Below are 23,016 nucleotides of genomic sequence, written 5' to 3' on the forward strand. Positions count from 1 at the left end.
ATCTTCCGATACGGAAAAAAATTGCAGAAAGTTTTACTCAAGCGTTATTTAGAATAGCATTATTTCAAACACAATATTATATTATTTACCATGCAGCTGAATAAATAAGCTTTTAAATGATATAAATTTCAATAATTACTCAATATTCAATGTAACTAAATAACGGAAGAAATTGGTATTAGATTGGCCATGGCAACGGCCACCTGTTAAGATACCAATGTTACAGTGTTATTGGGTCCTTTGACTGGCCAGAGAGCACTTCATTGGAGTCCTCTCTTGTTAAGACTCATACACATACACCAAATAGTCTGGCATATTCTTTATAAATTCTTTTCTTTCCTCATACACCTGACAACACAAAGCTGCCCAAAAAAATTGTTCCCTGAAGTAATTGTTCATTTAATACTTTCCCCTTAGTAAGAGTAAGAGAGACTATTCAGCTATAAGCACCTCTTCTACTATGAGATTCCGGGCCTCTGTAACACGGTTTTTTCACAATAATTTTTTATCTATAAATTTCATAAATATAACGCTTCTTCAGAATGCACATTATATCTACACATAAATTTTGACTATATTCTGCATTACGTAGGTTGAATAAATTTGGTACTAATAATGTAAAAGTGACGTTTTTTGAAGACGGGCCAACTTACTCAGAGAAAAGGTTTCGAACGCACTCGTTACGTAACTTATGACGGCATTTCTTCCCTCTTTCTCGATCGATGATTGGCTATACGTAACGAAGGCCATACCTCTGCCAACAATGACACAAAAGTTTAAATAAAAGCAAAGCAGTACACCTTTATGAACTCTGAAACCTCTCCACTGATAATTGTCATAAGGAACAAACCAACAAAATATGTTAATGAATACAAAAACACTTCGATTATTAATCTAACTCCCAAAATATGTTTCCTAAGAAATTACAGTCTACTTTATAAATCATAATCAGATTGACAAGGTGTAGGAAATAGTTGGTAATTTTCAAATACGTAGTAGACAAGCTTGATTTAATAACTGCTATATCCAATGTCAAGCAATTTTTATTTATTGTCTATCTACCGACCTATTTACTGAAAAAAAAAAAAAAAAGCTAGTACCGTATTTTGGCTTTAAACCTTCACCAATAATTATCATCAGAATGATGACTTCATGAGGCTCCACCCCCTTTAGCCTCGTTATAATTCAGGATAACACTGAAGGCTATCATGGACATTGTTGGATCAGAAAATTTAAATTCTGGCTATAAAAACTCATTTCTCGAGTAGTTGTAAGAAGTGCTAAATGATCCTCAAGGATCCCAGCAGTTGGCCTAAACGTTTAATTCATGTATACTACTGTTGCGGCACTACTGCTACAGTAGTATTACTACGCTAGCACAGATACTCCACCCACATTTATGTATCGTTCCGCCATTCATAAAGTCTTTGTCATGTTTTTTCACTGTGCAATAAACCATGGTCTCCTCAGAAGTTAAGTTTAACATTAGATGATAGGCTATTCATTAAGCTGACAAATTTATGGCAACTGGGTATGTTATTGCCGATGTTGAAGCTAAAGATAAAGTTTGGTATCATTCCTTCATTGCATTATCATCTTTACTGCTATTTGTTTTGCTACATGTAGTAATTATTTTAAAGGATAAATGAATTATGTTCACTTTACTTCTATAAATTCCCATAAGATGTACAAATAAAACTCCTAAAACTATTCATGATTTATTTACAAAATGCAGTCATGCCCAAAACATAGCCAACACGGTCGTACGGCCTAAGAAGAAGAAAAAAAAATTATATCGGATGATCCGTTGGTCTGATGGAGAGTTTAGTACAAAATTCTTATTTTAACAAAAATAGTTATATCAAGACTGTTTACATACAATTTCTCTCTTTCTCTCTCTCTCTTGGTGGCATAGTGAATAGTTAATGGAAATGTTCAAAAGCCTGAGTGACATTACAAGTATTATAATCATGTTACGCTAAATACAAATCAGACCATAAACATTGGATTTAAACTAGAAACTGAATGATTACCTATTCAGGCTATAGAAAATATGGCCACGGGCTTTCTCTTGACTGTATAAAGTTGCAAGTCGTAAGACAAATGCAGTTTTGCAACCACGGGGGCAATTCCAAATCCTGCTAGCCATTCTTGACTGTTATGGGTTCCAGAGCCGATGGTGAATGAGTGTCCGGTGGATGGGCGGGGCAAAATTTTGTCAAAAGGTGTTTACATTGCTTACGTAATGAATGTTTTCGACTCTTGGCTCGTTATCACTGGCCATGGCGTCGGCTAGATCATTTTTACTCTATAAAAATTAAAACTATCGGATTTAGGTTATTGATAATGCTGACAAAATTTGTGTGTGGTTGTAAAATATACATATGTCAACTTTCAGCTACATCCGATGCATTGATAAGGAGCAAAGTCCAAAAAACCATGTTACAGAGGCCCTGAATCTCATAGTAGGAGACGGACACTCCAAAATCAAACCATTATCCTTTGTACCATGGTCTTCCCCTGTCCTTTGTACCATAGTCTTCCCCTGTCTTAGGTTAGAATTCTCTTGCTTGAGGGTACACGCAGATACATTTCTATTTGTCTTCTTTTCCTCGCTTTTTTTTAAAGGCGTGTTTGGCAGGCTTAATAGAAGGGCCATGGATGCCTGGTGTTTTATTAAGAGGTTCTTTTTTTCCCTATCTGTTTCTTTATCTTCCTCTCTCGTATTCGTTTTTAACGCCATCCTTATTGACCTCCCTTCAGTTGAAGTAGCTATCCTGGAGGATACTGGCTATGCATGATGTCTGCTGCTCCATATTGACCAATTTTAGCTGCCATTTTGTTTTCAGTCTGAGTTTTATAAGTCACTTTATATATTTTGTTTACACACTTTTTGTTATCCTTTTGTTATTTTTCTTCAAGTATAATAAAACTTTTCATTGCTTTTAATTCTTCTTTAAGTTCTAGAGTTCTCCAGTGTAGTCTAATGAATTGCAATATTCGAGACCTAGCAGTTGCCTCAAGACAGCATAGTAGTCTATACTCCTCAGAAACTTTGGTTTCTCAAATGAGGCACTCATTCCTAGGACAAGGGGTATGGCAGTGTATTAGGACTGAGAACCATGCTTCTCACTAGTCCTTCTATGAATGTGATGTCATGAGATTCAGGTAATAAAAGTTTCTGGCAGGCATAAAATTTATTTGTGTTTGATCTATTGGAATCTAGATTTGGTCGATTCCATCTTTGATTGTCTTTTTACCATTATGGCTGAGATATGAGCCGATAAAAAGGCTCTTCTGTGCTTGTTGGTGATTTCAATGATCACAAAAGGGAGTGGATAAATTCTATCTCCTATGATTGCTATGGCTCAAGAACTTTGGAATTTGCTTCTGATTCAGGCTGTGAGAATTTCATAAGTGATGCTACTCGCAAGTCTGGTAACTACTTAGACATAGTATACACTTCACCGGGCATTATAACAAGTAAGGTTAGTTCTCCAGTTGGTTTTCGTTAGTAACTAAGACTGGGCAGTCTGTCCCTGATGGAATGATGACTGCTGGATCTAATAAGAGCATTTTTAGGAAGATGAAATAATGCCTAAAGACTGGGACGAGAGTCTAATTGTATCTATATTTAAGCAGGAAGGTGATGTCATGGAATGTGGTAGCTATAGGGGAAATAAACTGACAGAGTATGGTTTGAAAGTGTTTCAGGGTACTAAATGAGAGATTATAAAGATTGGGAAACATCAGTATGGATACATGAGGGGGGGGGGGGGCGATAGGGACGGAAGATGCCCTCCTTATAATAAGGCAGCTACAGGAAAAGAGGTTAGAGGGAAACCAGAAACTTTTCTGTACTTTTGTAGATCTAGAGAAGGCTTATGATAGAATACCAAGAGAAGTGATGATTTGGTGCTTGAGAAAAAATCAAGTCCCGGAGAAAATGGTTAGAATGGAAGAGATGATATACAAAAGAACAAGGACAAAAGCAATAACGGTTGTTGGGGAAACAGAAACCTTAGAAGCTAGTTTGGATTACACCAGGGGTCAGCATTAAGCCCATTTATATTTGTGGTGGTATTGGATATGTTGAGTGAAAAGATCAGAAATGAAGAGTTGTCGGAGTTGCTTTACGCAGAACATTTCGTGATTACAGCTAAAAATGAGGAAGACTTATAGAGGAGGGTTGCAAGAGACTTTGGAGAGGGGTGGCTTAAGGGTAGATGTGGGTAAGACAGAAGCTGTGGTGAGCAGTAAGGAAAGTAAGTTCAGGATAATCACACATGAAAGTAGAGGTTCGGTTATATAATAGGTGGAACAAGTTAGATACTTGGGATCTGCTATATGTTAGGAGGGATGATGTGAGGCTTGCCCATAAGAGAGTAACCATGAGAAGGTGATTGCACCCTGAACCTCCTATGGATAGATTATCACACATTCATAAGTGTGCACAGGAGCAAGTGCCTCTACTTTATATGACAGTTTATCTTCAGAAGAATGAAAAAGCACTTTGTGACAAGTTCATCTTTCGAAAAAATGAAAAGCACCTTGTAACAAGTTAATTTTTCGAAGAATGAAAAGCACTTCGTAGCAAGTTCATCTCCAAAAGAATGAAAAGTGCTTAGTAGCAAGTTCATTTTATGAAGAATGAAGTGTTTTATAGCCAGTTCATCTTCCAAAGAAAAATAAAGCATTTTGTAGCTAGTTCGTTTTTTTTAAGAATGAAGAGACTTTTAGCAAGTTCGTCTTCCAATAAAAGAAAAGTACTTTGTAGTAAGTTCATTTCTTGAAGAATCAAATACACTTTGTAGCAAGTTCATTTCTTGAAGAATTAAAAGCACTTTGTATCGTTTTTATTTCAAACAATGAATGGTGCTTTGTGGCAAGTTCATCTTCCAAAGAATCAAAAGTGCTTTGCTGCAAGTGCCTCATCCAAAAAACGGTAAGTATGACAATCCACTCCAAGAGATAATTCTTCTTTAGAAAAATGGGTAGGGGTGTGGGGTGGTGGGCAAGAATGAGTATTAAACTCATATGAGAGTTCCTACCTCTCACATCTGGGGTACCCTGGACTACACAAACAGAAATGAGAAAACAAATTTTATAAGTGAGCTCTTCTTTAGAAGTGGGCAAAATCTTGGGTGAGCATGCACGCATTATCAGGCGTGATTGTATAACAACCTCATAAGAGAGATCTTTCTTAAAAGAGTTGGTGTGTTCTGGGGGCTTGCTTGTGAGGCTGACAGTTAACCTCATAAGTTACTACTTCTTCATAAGTGTAAATGTGCTCTGGGGCTCGCTTGTAAGGCTAATGGTTAACCTCAAGAGTTAGCTCTTCTTCATAAGTGTGTGTGCTCTCGGGTGCAAGCATGCAAAGATGAAGTATCACTTCTAGAGCTACTTTTTCCTTGTTGGAACCCTTGGGCTTCTAGCATCTTGCATTTCCAACTAGGATTGTAGCTTAACTTGTAATAATAATAATAATAATAATAATAATAATAATAATAATAATAATAATAATAATAATAATAATAGTACTTCAGATGCATAAGTGCATTTTGGGGGCTGTGCACGAAGATAAGTGTCAACATCAAGAGTTAGCTCTTTTTCAAAAGCGAATGTGCGCTCTGGGCCACGTGTGTGCTCAATCATGAAGATGAATTTCATATGTTTTTTTACCTGCATATTGGATATGTTCTTCAACAGAAGTGTGTATGTGAGTGCTCACAGGAGTTTTCCTGTTTCTCTCAAGTTCCATCTCGTCCTTCAAGGAGTGTTCCCGTCTCTCTCAAGTTCTGTCTCGTACTTTTTGGAAAGACTCCAGAGATCCAGTCTCTAAAGGGTTTGGGCGCCCTTAGTGCTCTCCACTGGTAACTATTACCTGCACAAACTGGTGACACCCTTATCATGTTTGTTTGAATGGAAGGTCACTGATTCAGCAAAGGACCAGCATTCTTCACATTTATGAGGTGGGGTCAAATTGGCCTGTGGAGGTTTCCTCCTATCCTCATACCTGGGGTGACTGGGCTAATAAAGGTGAGGTCCTGTTGTCAACTACACCCACAATAGCAAGGCCAGGATGGGAGGGTTTATGTCTCCCACTGCTTTCGCTGCATCAGAAGGGGCTGCAATGACCCTAACAAGCACAACAGAGATGTCAGATCGCAATGTAAAAGAGCAAGAGCAACGAGTAGAAGACCTCACTTAAAGGCATCCTTACAGGGTCTTATTAACATCCTGAGGCATGAATGAAATGAGGGCAGCAGTTAATGTCCCGACTGGCACCACTCATGCTTAGCCTAGTATAATACCAAGAACAATACTCGTGGTAAGAACATGAGCTCCTAAAACTTGAAACGAAAATCCATCAAGGGTAGTAGCATTGCTTGTCCCACATGCCACAAGTTGAAATCTTGAGAAGAAGGCTGGTTGAAGCTGCTAGTACTTGGTGCTTACCTGCGGGAGTCTAAGCAGAGACGGTAACCGCCAGTCAAACTGCTCCCACCAATTCGGCAAACCAGGGGATGTCCTTACTGGAGGCAGGGATGAAGGATGGAAGCTCATTACGAGGTTCACGAGTCAGAGATTGCTTGCGAGGTGTCAGTGGTCTAATCATCTGTGGAGGAGTGTGTGCACGCTTACCTGTATGTGTACTGGTATAATGCCACACTCTGTCTTGGTACAGCTGAGTTGGAGATCGTGAATGTTCTGCCTTTTATGATGGTGCTCTTAGCAATTGCTTATCGAGATCGTGATCTACTGCATTCCTGCGTGCTGCTGCATGGTCTCGTACTGCTGCGCGGTTGCCCACTGCTGGGAGATTGAGTGGAGATGTGCTCGGTGGATGGAAAAATGCTATGAATCGCTGCGTCGCTGTGTGTTGCTGGGCGATTGCATGCTGATGTGATCTTGCAAGCGGAAAGGGGATTCCATGCTAAAGTAGAATTATGAGCTGAAGAGATGTCGCAATTACGAGTGGAAGGGCGATCACGAGCTGGAGGGTGATCATGCAGTGAGAGAGGGTCACGTGTTGAATGAACATCACGAGATACGAGTTGGCGTGCAGTCGCAAGCTGGAACCTGGTCATGCACTGGAACACACTGGCGAGCCAAATCTGTTCGCACACTGGAGTTTGGTCACTTGCTGGAACTCGTTGGTGAGCTGGAACCTGTTCACACGCAGAAACCTGGTTGCCCACTAGAAACTGGTCACGAGCTGGAATGCTATGGAGTCTAGACGAGTCTGCTACCTACTGCCTAAGGGATCACTGCAGATGGCTTCAGTCAGTCTGGAAGTTCCTACTGTCGGCACTGTGAGATGGGAGTGGCGAGCTTTGGTCGATGTTGGCAAGGCACCTCTGGTCACATGCAGCGTGCTCAAGCGAAGTTGATACAGCTGCATCGCTCGTCAGGCACCCTCGGGAGTGTGACAAGAGCTCCTGGGAGACTTCAAGGGCAAGGTGAAGTAGCAGGACGATGGGAGCCTCAAACTCGCTGGGGGCGAGCAACCTTCTATTCCCGATCTGACAAGCCACACTTCGAGGGACTAAAAAGGCATAGGCAAAAATAGACGCCTTCTCATATGTCCTGCGTGGCGGAGATCACTCCGGGAAGGACCTAACCCACACACGGGATAAGTGTCCCTTGTGAGCTACAGAAACAAGCCTCAAACTTTCCCAACCCCTACGCTGGTTGAGAAAACTCAGAAAAAGGGGGACCGCTGTCGTCAGCGAGCTGAGCTGGAATGGTGGCAGGCCATCCACTCGGAGACTGCGGGAGACTGGGGAGACTGCGACAAAAATGGACACCGGAGACTCCTCCAATACGAAACCTTCAGAGTCCCTAGGAGGAGGATCAAGGTCAATCTTTGAGGAAGCCGGAGTGCGCTTCCTCTCCGCTCCTAACTGCAACAGCTCTAGCAGACCTTCCTTTGATGGAGGACCAGCAATACCAAAGGAAGGCCACAACTGCAAAAGATCATTAACAGAAAGAGACTCCCCTGCAGAGAAGTGGGTGGCGCCGCTTCACTAAGGGAAACGGCAGTGTACTTCAAACCTAAAGGTTGTCCCGATGTTAAAGGGTCACCGCTCCTACTCAATCGATCTCCAAAGGAGACTGATCAAGGAGGAGCTTCGGGCAAAGATCGAGGAGTGGAAGAAGGAAGTCGAGGTTTCTTCGATTTTGAGGATGATCCTGAAGAAGACTCCCTCTTCAACTTCATCTGCCTCCAACTAAACCTCTTCCACTGAGAGGATGACTACTCCCTATATTCATGACAGGTGTCATCCCGAGTACAAGGTCGTCCTCGGAGATAGGGCACAGGGAATGAGGATCTGTCACGACACATCTGTCACGACCAGAGACATGAAGGTTCTGCACTTGCGCCCCTCAGGTCCAGGATAAGTCAGTATGACGACCTGGAAAAAAAAGATTAGTCTAATAGCCACTCAGCGACATGGGCGGTGGAGAGAGACGACGTCCACTTTCAACCAAGCTAAAAGCAAAAATGATGAGACAACAACGGCGTGTGCTTGGGCGGGGTAGCTGGCACTACCGCCTAAGCTCCCCTAACAAGCAACGGGGTAGTTACAGCTCGCTAAAAGTCTTATGGCTAGTCTTCCAGCTTTGCCAAAAGTATATTCCTTAATAGAGAGTGAAAGGGTTTGTATTTAGTCTAACTAATGTTCTTTTATCCCTCCTTATGTTGGTCTCTAAGGCATAAAATAACAATTCTATACTGTACAGTACTGTGCATAAAACTTATTAATGTTTCACATACTTTTTTTGTGTTTATAGGTAGTAGGTTGGCCAGGGCACCAGCCACCCGTTGAGATACTACCGCTAGAGAGTTATGGGGTCTTTTGACTGGCCAGACAGTACTACATTGGATCCTCCTCTCTGGTTACGGTTCATTTTCCCTTTGCCTACATACACACTGAATAGTCTGGCATATTCTTTACATATTCTCCTCTATCCTCATACACCTGACAACACAGGTTACCAAACAATTCTTCATCACCCAAGGGGTTACTGCACTGTAATTGTTCAGTGCCACTTTCCTCTTGGTAAGGGTAGAAGAGACTCTTTAGCTATGGTAAGCAGCTCTTCTAGGAGAAGGACACTCCAAAATCAAACCACTGTTCTCTAGTCTTGGGTAGTGCCATAGCCTCTGTACCATGGCCTTTCACTGTCTTGGGTTAGAGTTCTCTTGCTTGAGGGTACACTCGAGCACGCTCTCCTATCTTATTTCTCTTCCTCTTGTTTTGTTGAAGTTTTTATAGTTTATATAGGAGATATTTATTGTTGTTACTCTTCTTAGAATATTTTATTTTCCTTTTTTCCTTTCCGCACTGAGCTATTTTCCCTGTTGGAGCCCCTGGGCTTATAGCATACTGCTTTTCCAACTAGGGTTGTAGCTTAGTAAGTAATAATAATAATAATAATATGTATAGCGAACCTTTAAATCACTTTATGGGCTCGGGCCATGTCGTCCTGATGGAAGGGTTCCTTTAGGTAGCCTTCTAAGGGATATTTGCTACAGTGATACTCCCAGAGAAATCAAACGAACGTCTCCAGGATTCTAACTCCTGGCCCGAGTATCCAATTTAGGATATCGCATAATATCAGGGGACGCATTTTTAGATACGACACATAGCAATCTTCACCCCGAATAGATTTAACTCTTTGATGTAAGGGGGAAGAGTGGCAAAAGAAGGGGCTGCCGTTCTAAGTACCCTGTGGACCTCCATCCCGACTACTACCACGACCCCATTCCTTTTCTTGTAGAGCTCTAAGCGAGTTGTGCTCCCATGTTAACCTGGTGTTTTGTTACAAGTTATTGGAATAATCATCATGCAATCTCCAGCATCTTCATCTTCTGGAAAGTTGAGTATTAATTCTTTCCTGTGTATAATTTTAGGCCCGCTTTTCACAGTTAAATTTCAATAATTTAAGTATGTTTGGTTGAGCGTTGCCAAGAACCAGAGGCAGCCATTTCACGATTGCAATCACCCGTTACAATTGCATTTCATTTAGTCAGTAGGATGACAATTCCCAGTATTAAGCTATAATGTTAGCTATTTGGGCAAATTATACAAGTGGTGATTTTGCATACATGAATATTATTCCTCTTCCTATTATGTAACTTTACTTATCGTATGCGGCGGGAACCCCGGTGGTACCATCTACCTTGGCCGGGGATCCTACCAGAGCTAGGCTACTCTTGCTCATATATACGTTAATAAAGCATTTCCCAACATTTAGCCTCACCCTATCGTTCTTTCTTGATTCGGATGAGAATTTACATTCTCTAGAATCTATAGATAAGTTACGATATTCATTCTCTCTCAGAGAGAAGAGGCTAAACCCTTCTTCCCTCCCTGAGTGCTGCCGCCACTACAGGTGGCAACCACTGTCTTTCTTCATCGCCGTCGAGTAGAATAAAGTTCTTGCCATCTCCGGCTTTAATTTAGATAGTACCTAAATCAGGGTGCCCTTGTCTTGCCACCGACGATGTTGTCAGCAAAAAAAACCATGCTTCCTCTGTTCACTGTTGAAGGTAGGCGGCATAATTGCCGCCACCTCTCATTTCAGTGAACTATAAGACTCTTTACCCTTCCCCTTCTGTCCTTTAGTGACGTCACAGCCATCACAAAACTTCTTCACCGGTATTCTGACAATCATCCCGGCTTGCTAGAGTGACTGCATTACCGACTGGTACCCTGCTGGTAGCAGTTAGTTCAGCCGTCTCTGCCACCTTCCCCCTTACTTCCTTCCTTCACAGGAAGTGAATATTATTGGGGGGAAGATTGAGATGGCTCCTGACGGCTGTCGGTGGGAACCTAACATACTTTGGGAAGTCCTCAGCCCTCCCTTGAGCTGCCATCCACATTTATTGCCGGCGACGGCATAGCCGCCGACAGGCCTTTTGTGAATGGGTGGAAGCCAAAATCCGACAGATTCTTACTCCTTCCATTGGAACTCTCGTTCTGGCAAGGAGTGGGCGGCCTGATAGTCCTCCTACACTTCCAACTGTTATGTTTAACCATAATGATAGGAAACTCTCCTTCCTTAATGCTTTTTCTCCCTCTATCAGTTAGTACCGCAAGGTACTGACCTAAATTGCGCCGGCTAAACTACAGTATACAGCTATACAGTAGTACACATGTTTTCTAACATATTCTGTGTTTCCTATCTCACTCAATTGTTGGGACCACGATATTATGTTGAGGCTGAGTACTCCCTCAACACCCAGATGGTTTTTTCAATCATCAGGACCCTAAAGAATCACTGATCAATATTAATATATACTACAGGTGGATAATGTTAGTATAGACACTTACTAACTCTAACTCTAGTTCCCAGAGTTTCTTCTACCTTGTATTCTACCTATCAGGGAAACCAAATGTTATTATTGACGGAAGTCTCAGCAATGGCCTGGGAGAGGAAACAATGTATGCTTTTACATCACTGATATAAAAAACATGATACTCATTGGGCCCTTTTCCTTTACAGGAGGAGCTGATGGAGAAGTGTGCAGCATTGTTCTGCAACCACAAGGGCAAAGACTTTTGTGGACACACGAAGTGCAGGACTCATGGCCCCTGCTGCATCGTGTCGGGAGTCCTCACGTATTGGGACCCGAAGGGTTGCCCCACCTGCTCAACCCTGCTGGCCAACGGCTTTGGAGAAGCCCCCCCCCAGTCAACATAGAGACTAGGGATACAGCGAGGAAGACCCTTCGCAAATAGGTAAGAGGGTTCCAGAAAAACTCTCCGGGAACGTACTTACCCAACGACTCCCTAAGGTGCTTACTGTTCCCCAAGGCTCTACCAAACACAGTAGTGTCCCAGGAACAGGTCCAGCCTCCTCTCATACAACTGAAGATCGACGCGGACATAAATAAGGGACTGGAAGGCATGGACATCCACCAAGAAAGGATATCAGAAGTGTCCACTGTCACTGAGCAGTACTTACTGCAAGGAGGCCCTGAAGAAGACGTGGAACATCCACAAGCGGATGAAGAAGGATCCATTTCAACAGCAACCGAAGACCCTCAGTTCGCCGTGACGGCATACCAACCTATGCCGTCTACTTCTTCCACCCCAACTCCACAACCAGTTGCACAGGTCGACAAGAGCGAAGCGATCCTTACGTTGATTCAACGGATGATGGAATTGTTCCAAAAGGCACTAGAGACGATGAAACAATCAATCAAGCAGCAGCAGATACTGTTGCAGGAGAGGGCAGACCGCCCTGGACCTACCAAGAGCTCCACTAAGAAGCCCCTTAAAGTGTTGGATCTCCCTCCTGCTCCGAAACCAACCCTTGGAGGTATGCGGAGCATATGCCCATGATGAATGGGAAACTATTCGTCTCGGAGAAGTTGGGGGCCAAACTGATTGAAGACCTTGAGTTCTGGCCTAACTTTTCAGCTTACCCAGACTGTTACGTGAGACTGCGGGATGAACATGCAGCCCGTGAGGAAACGGTACCCAGAGAGGTCATTGTCTACGAGCATGGCAAGGCGCAAGCCATCCTCCTGAAAACCTTGAAAGGAGCCGGGTACACCAACTCCAAAGTCTCAGCACTGAGCAAGAGACATCCCACTTTTCTTGTACCTTCCTCCATCTCTTTCCCCTTTTCGGAGAAAGAACTAGACTTTGCCATCAAGGCAGTCGACGAGGGCAAATCCTGCCCAACCCTAGAGGAATGCAAACCATTCTCTCTAGCACTGCCTACCTGCGAGGAGAAGTAGAAGGATGTCCACCTAACCTTCTCCGTCTCCAAGTTGGATCCAGAGATAGCAGGCCAACAGTTCAATGAGAACCTTCCGCAGTTGCCAGACCATCTTCTGAAGAGGGAACAGGAGACGAAGGAGAGACTTGTGGCCTCCCTTTCTCATCAAAATTGCCTGGAAATGAGTGCAGGTCAACATAATGCCCCAGAAATGTTCATCTTCCTGGCTAAGTCTCACATGGGTACCCTTGTGAAAGACTTATATGCTTTTCTCAGAGCGAGGAGAGCCTGTAGAGAGTTCGTTTTGGCCTCAGCAACCATCAGACACGAACCAAGGAAGCTGATTACCTTGAGCATCTGGGGTAAAGACCTTTTCCCACAGGAACTGGTCCAAGAGATCATTGCCAGAGCAACCATGGAGGACAGGAACTTTCTCCAAAAGTGGGGCATGAACTCAGAGGAAATCTTCCTCAGACGGAGGTCTCCAGCCCAAGAATAAAAAGACAAGGAGACCACGTAGACCTGCACAACTCCTGGCCGTGACTATGACCACGATGCTTCAGACCACCTTCCAGATGGTCCCTCAACAACTGGTAGCCCAGTCGCCTGTTTTCAACCCTAACTTTGAGAGGAAGTCGACTTCCTTTCGCCCCAGTCAAAAAGGAAAAGGCCCTAAGAAAAGTTCTCCCGGAGGTAACTTCTCTCGGGGCCGAGGAGGACGTGGTGGCGGAAACAAATCCAGAGGACCCCCAAGCAATGAGGGGTTCCAGGTAGGGGGCAGATTGCCTCACTTTCGCGATCGCTGGACCTTCGATCCCTGGGCACACAGCCTAATCACAAATGGACTCTGGTGGAAATGGAGCAGAACTCCACACCGTTTTTCAGACTTCTTCCAACACTCCACCCCCTTCTTGGAAAAATATACCTCAGAACTCTTGAACAAGAAGGTAATAAGGAAAGTGAAGCCCATCAAGTTCCAGGGAAGGCCATTTTGTGTTCCCAAGAAAGACTCAGACAAACTCAGAGTCATTCTGGACTTGTCTCCACTCAACAAGTTCATCAAGAACAACAAGTTCCGGAGGCTCTGCCGGCACTATGCCGAGTAAGTAAGTTCAAAAATTTATTTTATTATGAAAATAACAAATTTGGAAATAATTTGTATTTTTCGTAACATACAAACCTGGAGCTATTTATTAGGGTATTACTTTCGGCGCAGCTGAAAGACGAGTCATGATAATTTTAGTGAGGGATAACTACCCCATCCGCTAGTTAGCGGGTGGGGGATGGGGTAGACTGGCTACCCCGCTCATTCACACCTCTAGGCTGAGTAACCACTTTGCTTTATGGCAGGACTTCTCGGGGGACAGGGTGGCGGGCCAATTTGTATAAATAGCTCCAGGTTTGTATGTTAGGAAAAATACAGATTATTTCCAAATTTGTTATTTGTTCCGACACAGATACAAACATTCGCTATTTATTAGGGTGACTTACTCTTAGGAGGGAGGAAGTCCTCACCAACTGGCCTTGGTTATGACCCGGGGTCCTCTCTATTTCGATCTGTGATCGATAGTAGAAGGGACCCTAACCTCGCTAAAATCAAGTGCCGATATGAGGTAATGCACTGATAGCGGCCTGCAGAAGCTTGAGTGTGAGTGGAACTAACAGTGTGGCTTGTCTTTAACATAGGAACTCGAGTACAGAACCTATTGTTCTTAAAGACTTACCCAATACCCTCCCTCTAAAAGATATTGGCGATGTAAGACAGTATTCTTCTATACTTAGGAGGCACAAGGGAAATGGGTCTTACCTGCAGCTAGGTGAGGTCAGCTATGCTGAGGCTTGCGAAGCTGTTTTCCCCAGAGGGGAGAAGGTGAAAGGAAGAAAGGAGCCAGGCATTCTTACTCATTCACCCCAGACTAATCCGGGTAGCCTCAGCCCTCAACCCTCTGCTACTTGTCCATCAAGGAGCCTGAAGTGTTTAGACCATTTGTTGTGCGACCACCACAGGACCAATGGAAAAGGTCTCCATGTTCTTGTGGGTTACGTCTTTGCAGGTAGTGGGCCGTGAAGGTCGATTGATGCTTCCACATGCCCACTTAAAGTATCTGCACCACAGAGTAGTTTCTTGAACGCCAGGGATGTAGCAATGCCAGTGACGTTACAAGCTCTGGGTCTTAGGATGGAGGAGAGTCTAGATTAAGAGTAACCTCAATTACCTTCAGATCCCAGAGGGGAAGGAAATCCTTGAGGTCTTCCTCTTGACCTTCCCCGTGCTGGTCAACAGTGCCGACACAAGGGGGCGAGCTGGTATCGTTCTTTTAAGGTAACCCCACAGACTCCTCACTGGGTAAAACCCCAGTTGATGGGTTTCCAGTTACAGAACGAAGACTCTTCATTCGAAATGGGCTGCACCTAGGGTATAGCACACTCGGATTTGAGTCTTGGCAATCCACTCAGGGACGCCGCTGAGGATTACTTCTCCCCGTCTCCTAGGGTAGGAGACATCAGAGGTTGGATCATACAACACACTAACTCTCTTGGTCAAAAGCCCAAGTGAGTAGAAAAGGCATCTTCCGTGTAAGGAAGCGATCTGCTGCTGGGCCTAAGGTTCGTAGAGAGGGGCCTTCAGAGACTGAAGGACTCGAACCGCGTTCCCAGGAGGAGGTTGAGATCCGACGGGGGACAAGTTATCTCACACTTGTAAAGTAAAGGCATCGATGGGAGAGAATCCCCTTCCACTACATCAGTCACAAAGGACCAAACACTTTGCCTGGAAGACCGACGCTGAAAAGTGTCTGAGGAGCCTAGATATCTTTTCCTTAATCTGTTGCGAAAGGCCTCTCTCAGAGGGGTGGTGTAGGATTGTCCCAGGCGAGAAGTCGAAGCAAAGCTACGGCTTAGGAAAGTGTTAGCATGTGGCTGCTTGGAAGATCGTGCCATGGAGGAAGATCCCTCGGAACTCCGTCAGGAGCTGTAGAAGATCCGGGAACCATTCTGCGGGTTGCCATAGCGAAGCTATTGGAGCTCCGTCAGGGGCTGCAGAAGGTCTGGGAACCATTCTGCAGGATACCATAGCGAAGCTATTGGAGTCATTAATAAGATCCTGCTTACCCTGACTTGGCTGAGGACTTCTTCACCAGACCGAATGGGGGGGGGGGGGGAAACAAGGCACACCTCTAGGCCGCCCCACCGATCTTGGAATATACTGTATCTTGTTTGAGGGCCTGGGGAACGGTCGGGTGGGAGCCTGAAGATCAAGGCTGCTGCGAGCATAACCACAGTCGGGGACCCCACAAAGTTAAGACTTTGTTGGATACAAGATGATTCCAAGACACTAGGAGCCCACTATCAGGGTGGTTTTGCAAGCACATTCCTATACCAGGAATGACGCGAGCAGATGGGGGCAACTAGTTGTCCTCTGTCCATCTGAGGCTTCGTACTGCTAGATGGTTCTCTGAGAGAGGTGAATGCTGGTACCATTCTGAATTGGCCAACAGACGAGGATGGAATGGTATGGCATATGCCCCCTCTCTCTCTCTCTCTCTCTTTTGATGCATTATAGAGAGCATCAGGTCCAGAGGGAAGACGAGAAGACAGGCCTCTTTACAGAAGCTCTCGTCTGCCACCCATCATCCACGGATTGTCCAGTGGTGAGGGGTGGGGAGTGCATAGCAATAAACACACCTCAAGATGATGTCGAGACGTGTAAGTAATTGCACGTTCTTGCAACGAAGGGGAACAGCCTGTTCTCCCTCCAACTGCCACTAATCCAGTGTGATTGACCGAATATGACCGATAACAAACGGTAAACCAGTTAATCAGTACAGCTTATGTTATAATAGCAAATCTCCATAGAGATCGCTTTCCGGACAAGAGACTGTACGGTAATCACCGAACACATCCAACCAAACCCAAGAGGGGATTGAGACGTATCTTCAATGTATTGTTGGGTGGGTAAAGAGCATAAGTCTACTATGGAGTAGTAACACCGTACTGTGCACATGACAAGTATACATGCGTAGTTCTACTTAAAAGTCGTGTCCAGAACTCAGTTGGAGAACGTTGGAAACGTTCATAACGGAGGTTTCTCCTTCTTAGGACAAAAACGTTCGTACTTCTCCGTCTCCAATCGGTAAACTAGCATTTATATTAAATATTCCCTACTAGGGAACAGAAATGCTCATGAGAAGTTTCCAGCCAAAGCCTTTGTAGGAGACTAAGACTTCCGATCGGGGGAAAGGAAAAAATGCCGATAAGGAGGCAGAACGTAAATGCCGTATGTCTGGCTACAAAAAAGTAGCCAAGTAATGTACTGAATAACCTGGTTTCAGTAAGGGATATAAATATACAACTTAATAGAATGGAGTTTATAATTGGAAGATGTATATAGCCCTTATTGGCAGAAAGATCACTTGCACGCATATATGTACTTGTCCATTTGCGTTAGCGGATGCGTATTCTCTGCCTCCAGGAAACGTTTACAACGAATCCGGTTGCGAGAATAATGTATGTACGACGAATCGCAACATTATTGCCGAAAGAATTTTGATCGTTGACTAACTGGAATATTTTCTTGAATGAGAGCGAACATGTTCTCAAACAAAATATACAGTTACAGAGGCAATCATTTCCCCTTTGGATACCCCTCCTCTTTATGTGAGGGGCTAGCCAGTGTTCATTACACAGAAACGGATGTCTGTTTACCTGTGGGCGGGGTTTGAAACATTCTTAACGTAATGAATAGATGCCCACACTGTTGCTATCGTTCTTTAACGTCAGCTAACAATGTTCCTTCGGGACTAATTGTTCGAAACAATAACCCTGTAAGGATAGAATAAAAAGTCTCAAAAGGCTATCGTGTAAAACGGCAAGTCGTTATACCCCGGGTACAATAACGGGGAGGCTGCCTCCATCAAACGGTAGAACCGAGTTTAAGACAATAACCTCGCGGTTTTGTCTTGGCTAGAGTGCATGTTCCGGGAAGGCTTACGGCCTTCATGAAGTTTTAAAACCCATTGAAGTTTTGTAAAAACTTCTCAGGAACGAGTCTCCCGAAAAAGGGTGAAGTCTCGTATGTGGGGGTTTGCTTCAAGAAGGCCAGACATAATTGCCATCGACCGCTTAGCCAAAGAGGTTGCCATCGAACGTTTTCTCGCTAGTGAGAAAACTACCATCTAAATCAGATAAGGCCTGCCAGGGGAAATGAACTGGGATGTAGAAAATTTTTCATTCCCCGCTCATTTCCGTCTGCTAACCAAACCACTCGAAGTGGGAAGATAATGGTGGTTCGTTCAAAAACAAAAGGAACGGTGCTGGCGAAACCAGACTAGCTGATATAGTAATCAACTGGGAGTGTAGAGTGACGTATAAAGTCACACCTTTGGGAGACCCATCCCGTAGAGGGGGGTTGACCATAGAGTTTTCAGAAAATTCTGGATCACGGAAACAGAAAGATTTGGATGAGAACCTAGGGGTTCAGAAACTATTTGTGAATTCCTTTCTCACGACCTTAAGGGATGTTGTGCCGAGAACCCGCTGGAACTCTGTCGCTGATTCCTGATGGAATTTTCAGGAATCGTGTTACGTGACCAGGACCCAAAGGAACTGTGTCATAGTTACCTGTAGAGATTTGTAAACCCTTGGGCAGCAGGCATCCCTCTGTCATCAGAGTAAAACTCTTGATGACGATGGGCGCGCGAACAATTCACGGGACGAGAGTTCGAAAACTCTGTCATGAGAGTAAAACTCTCGTGCACTCGTGAACACTTCGCGCAACCAGGGTCCGAAAAACTCTGTCATAAGAGTTGTTCGCGCACTTCAACTGATTACATGCGCCTCGTTGTTCGTGCGCGCGCCATTATGGTCGTGCGCTCCAATCCGATTGTGTGCGCCAAAATGGTCATGCGCGCCCGCCAATATGGTTGGCCGTGCGCGCCAAAATGGTCGTGCACGCGCGCCAAAATGGTCGTGCACGCGCGCCAATATGGTCGTGTGCGCCAATCCGATCGTGCGCGCCAACTTGGTCGTGCACACCACATCGGTCGTGAGCGCCAATTTGGTCGTACAAGCGCCAAATTGGACGTGCGCGCCAATTTGGTCATGCACGCCAATCCAGTCGTGCGCGCCAATTTTTTTTTTCGTGCACGACAAACCAGTCGTGCGCGCAAAAGGATGGTCGTGCGCGCAAAAGGATGGTCGTGCGCGCAAAAGGATGGTCGTGCACACCAATTTGCGCACAAGAGCTCTCAGTGTGGCGAGAGTACTTATTACTACGTTAACCCGAAGGTTCACGATAGCCTGTATTGTGTGAGCACAAACGGTCAACACAACGAGAGCCCGCAAACTCCGTCATATAAGTATGATTATGGTCACGAGAAGTCAAAGGTTACGCGTGAACTGCGTTGTGAGACCCCGAAAGATGGGCGCAAACGAGAAACTAAACTTTCCCTGTCACTAAACACCGAAGTGTTGGAGTGACTAAAGTTACGAGAACCCAAGGGTTCTGCGTAACTAATGTTACGAGACCCCGAAGGGTCAGCGTAACGGGAAACCGAAGTTTCCTTGTCACAAAACACCGAAGTGTCAGTGACTAAAGTTACGTGACCCCAAGGGTTCAACATAACTAATGTTACGAGACCCCGAAGGGTCAGCCTAACGAGAAACCGAAGTTTTCCTGTCACAAAACACCGAAGTGTCAGTGACTAAAGTTACGAGAGCCCTAGGGTTCAATGTAACTATTGTTACGAGACCCAGAGTGGTCAGCGTAACGAGAAACCGCAGTTTCCCTGTCACAACACACCGGAGTATTAGAGTGACTAAAGTTACGGGAGCCCAAGGGTTCAGCATAACTAATGTTACGAGACCCAGAAGGGTCAGCGCAACGAGAAACCGAAGTTTCCCTGTCACAAAACACCGAAGTGTCAGAGTGACTAAAGTTACGAGAGCCCAAGGGTTCTGCATAACTAATGTTACGAGACCCCGAAAGATCAGCATAACGAGGAACCGAGGTTCCTCTGTCACGAGACCCCGAAAGGTCAGCGTGATTGATGGCACAAGTTCCCGAAGGCTCAACGTTACCATCGTTACGAGAGCCCAAAGGTCCAGCGTAACTGAAAGCCGAAGGTTTTGAGCGGAGTCCCAAAGGACTCCTACTGTCAAGAGAACTCGCAGGATCAACATGACGAGAGCCCGAAGGCTCAACGATCACACCAGCCCAAAGGGTGATCGAACGAGACCCCAAAGGATCAAGGAGAACCAGCAGGTTCAAGATAACACCTCCGCATAAGAGGTTTGTATCCCGAAGGAGAATGTTGCTTAAGAGAAGGCTCTCGCTCCGCCCCTGAAGGAGAACCACCGCAGAGGTGGTCTTCTCTTGAGGACGAGAGACTCGTTCCCCCCGAAGGGATAACCTGCTTAGGAGAAAGCTCTGCCACCGCCCCTGGTGGATCAGCAAGCTCCAACAAGTTATTTCTCGCGAACGAGAGGGAAGTTCTCCCGAAGGAGATCGCCTAAGACAAGCTTTCTCCCAGCTCTATGGGAATAAAACGTAGGCGTAAAATATCTCTCTCGCGAACGAGGGACAAGTCCTCCCGAAGGAGGACATCGCCAAAGACAAGCTTTCTCCCAGTTCTATGGGAAAAAAGCGTAGGCTTAATAATCTCTCTCTCACGAACAAGAGCGAAGTCATCGGCTGTCGCCAAAGTAATTACCCCCCATGTAAATAGCGTGGTTTGTATTCAGTTACGGAACAAAGTATAGTTTATCAATTACCACCACCCAACATAACCCCCTACAGTAATGGGGGGACCCCATGGTGGAATCAGGGGTTTGGGTGGGATACAATTTAAATCAACAAATTACAGAAGATAATAACAGCAGAAACAAACAAAATACTAACAAGAAAACAGTAAAGATACAAAGAAAGAGGGTGGAATAAAGCCTATGGACTAACTGCCCAAGTTATCTCACAAGCATCGTTCTCTCTAAAGATGCGTTTCCTTTCAAAAACACTTTTCAATTTTTAACATTGTTCTTTAAAAGGAAAGTAAACACAAGAACACCAGCTAACCTAAAATTCCCAACCTAACCTACCCTAAAAGTCGTATCCTTAACTACACATGGGGGCCCTTCACCCCCACCCCTTACACAGCTGTATCCTTAGCTTTGGCTGACTTAGTCTATAATGTCTTACCTTAACAGTCAGAGTCTGTGTAATATGAATCAGGTGTAAAAACAAGGGCAATGGTTTGCATTCAAAATAGCACTTACCCTCAAATTACCCTTGTAATCGCTCAAAGAAAATGCACTGGACATGCTTCTACTTTGGTCTTTCAAACTTGTCCCTGGCTAAGTCTGTCATCTGGGTAGGTTTGTGACCTGGGAAGGGGGGTCCGGGAGGGGCTTGGTTCCCGGTTAAGTCTGTGACCTGGGAACTACTAGGTTAGGTTTTTGGGTTCGTTAGAATCTGTAGCCTTTTACATATCTTGAAAGTGTTAAATAATAAAGTTTTTTCTTGTTTTCACCCACCGTAAGTCCCAGGTATCCCACCTGTGTCTGTCAAAAAGAGGGGAATAGCGGGAGAACGGTTTGCTTGCGGCAAAAATAAAGATCAAATTCGTTGAAAACACATTATTTACTGTAAGAAAAGTCGTTTTTCATCTTGGAAACATCTTTTCTCTTGGAAACGTAGTTCTATGTTGTTCTATAATTTCACTGAAAAATATAGGGTGCATGTATTTGGCTATAAATTAAAGTATCATATATTTACCATTTCTTATTACAGTACTTGTCAAATCGATTTTCTTAAAAAGTAAAATGCTGTTTATCTTTGTCTGAAAGACAATAGTAAGCTATTTTACTTCAGTCTCATTATAGAAGAGTACAACATTAGTTAGGGCATTGGAACTTGCCTAATGGAATAGATCTTTGAAAATACACTATTTTGATTCCCATACACTACTAGTGGAAATCTCCATTAATCAAGTTACAGATTCTAATAAAAAAATTCCCGTTTTGCTCCCTTAGTCATCTTGGCACAGGCCAAAGAAGCCTTCCACCCAATAGTTCATAAAAACACTGATGGGTGGTGCTTCTGTCCTAAGTTACTTGTTCAAACAGAATGAAGGGCCCAAAGTTTTATATTCTAAGCCTCACAATTGTTTTCAATATTGGAATATAAAATATAATCATAGCTGTTATTTCATTTATCATGTTAATAGTTAGAGGTTAGGGTAGAAACGCATGTTTGATATATTCAGTCTGATAATGGGAAATGAAAGCCAAGTCCATGCTCTAACAGGCTGGAGTGCAAAGCTAGAACTCCTTTATTAAGTTAGTTGATAATTAACGGCAAAATACTAGCATGCGGGGCTAAAGCACATAGTGAAACATTTTCTGCTTACCAGGACAGAGGAGCAATGAGATAATGTTTAATTGTGAGCGAAGAGAGCTATGGCAGAGCAAAAACCCAATAAATCATTAGTTCAATTAAATACAGTACTGTAAGGAGGTATTTGTAATAAGATGAACACTGCTATGAACGACTCCACAAAATGGAATGAAAATCACGCTTTCTATGTGTACGTTAGTCCTGGCAAACAAAAAGTTGTGTTTTGACTATGTTTCATTCCTTTTCCTTGGATTTGATTATGGTAACTTTTTTTTTTTTTACTACAAAGACTGGTTTTTATAATGAATGGCAGAAATAACAAAGTTTAAAAAGTTAATTTAAATATCATACAATTAGACTGGTAGGACCTATACAGTAGGCTATGTTAAAGTGTTTGGAAGATAACTGACAACAATCCCTAGCAAAAACCCATAGCTTTGCAGTTATAGTAATCAATCCACCATAACTCAAAAACTATGGATTTCTGCCAGAAATCATTATCATAAATGGGTAAAATTATAGAATAGTGCAATAATCGGTTTATAAAAATTAAGACTGATTCATAATGTATCTTGCGGTGTTTAGAACGTTTTAGATAAAGATTCCTGGAGGATCCATAGTTATTGAGTTATGGAGGGTCGACTACCATAACTGAAAAGCTATGGCTTTGTGCTAGTTATCATCAATTACATTCGAACACCTTAAAATATAGTGTAGGCCTACTTGTCTAATTGCAATGATATTTAAATCAGCTTTTTAAACTTTGTTCCTGTCATTCATCGTCATAAAACACGATTATCGTAATAAAAAACTAGTTACAGTAATCAAAACTAAGTAAGCATTATGAAACACTGTCAAAACACTGAAGCTTTTGTTTACCAGGACTT

The 23,016-nt window shown here is 43.7% G+C and overlaps 1 long non-coding RNA gene across 1 annotated transcript in view; it reads right to left on the bottom strand.

Annotated features, from left to right (window-relative positions):
* Positions 1–23,016, bottom strand: part of LOC137622074 (uncharacterized) — a 75,568-nt gene that overhangs the window by 50,884 nt on the left and 1,668 nt on the right. The gene's annotated exons all lie outside the window — the stretch shown is intronic.

Source organism: Palaemon carinicauda, chromosome 2, assembly GCF_036898095.1.
Source record: "Palaemon carinicauda isolate YSFRI2023 chromosome 2, ASM3689809v2, whole genome shotgun sequence".
Classification (NCBI taxonomy): domain Eukaryota; kingdom Metazoa; phylum Arthropoda; class Malacostraca; order Decapoda; family Palaemonidae; genus Palaemon; species Palaemon carinicauda.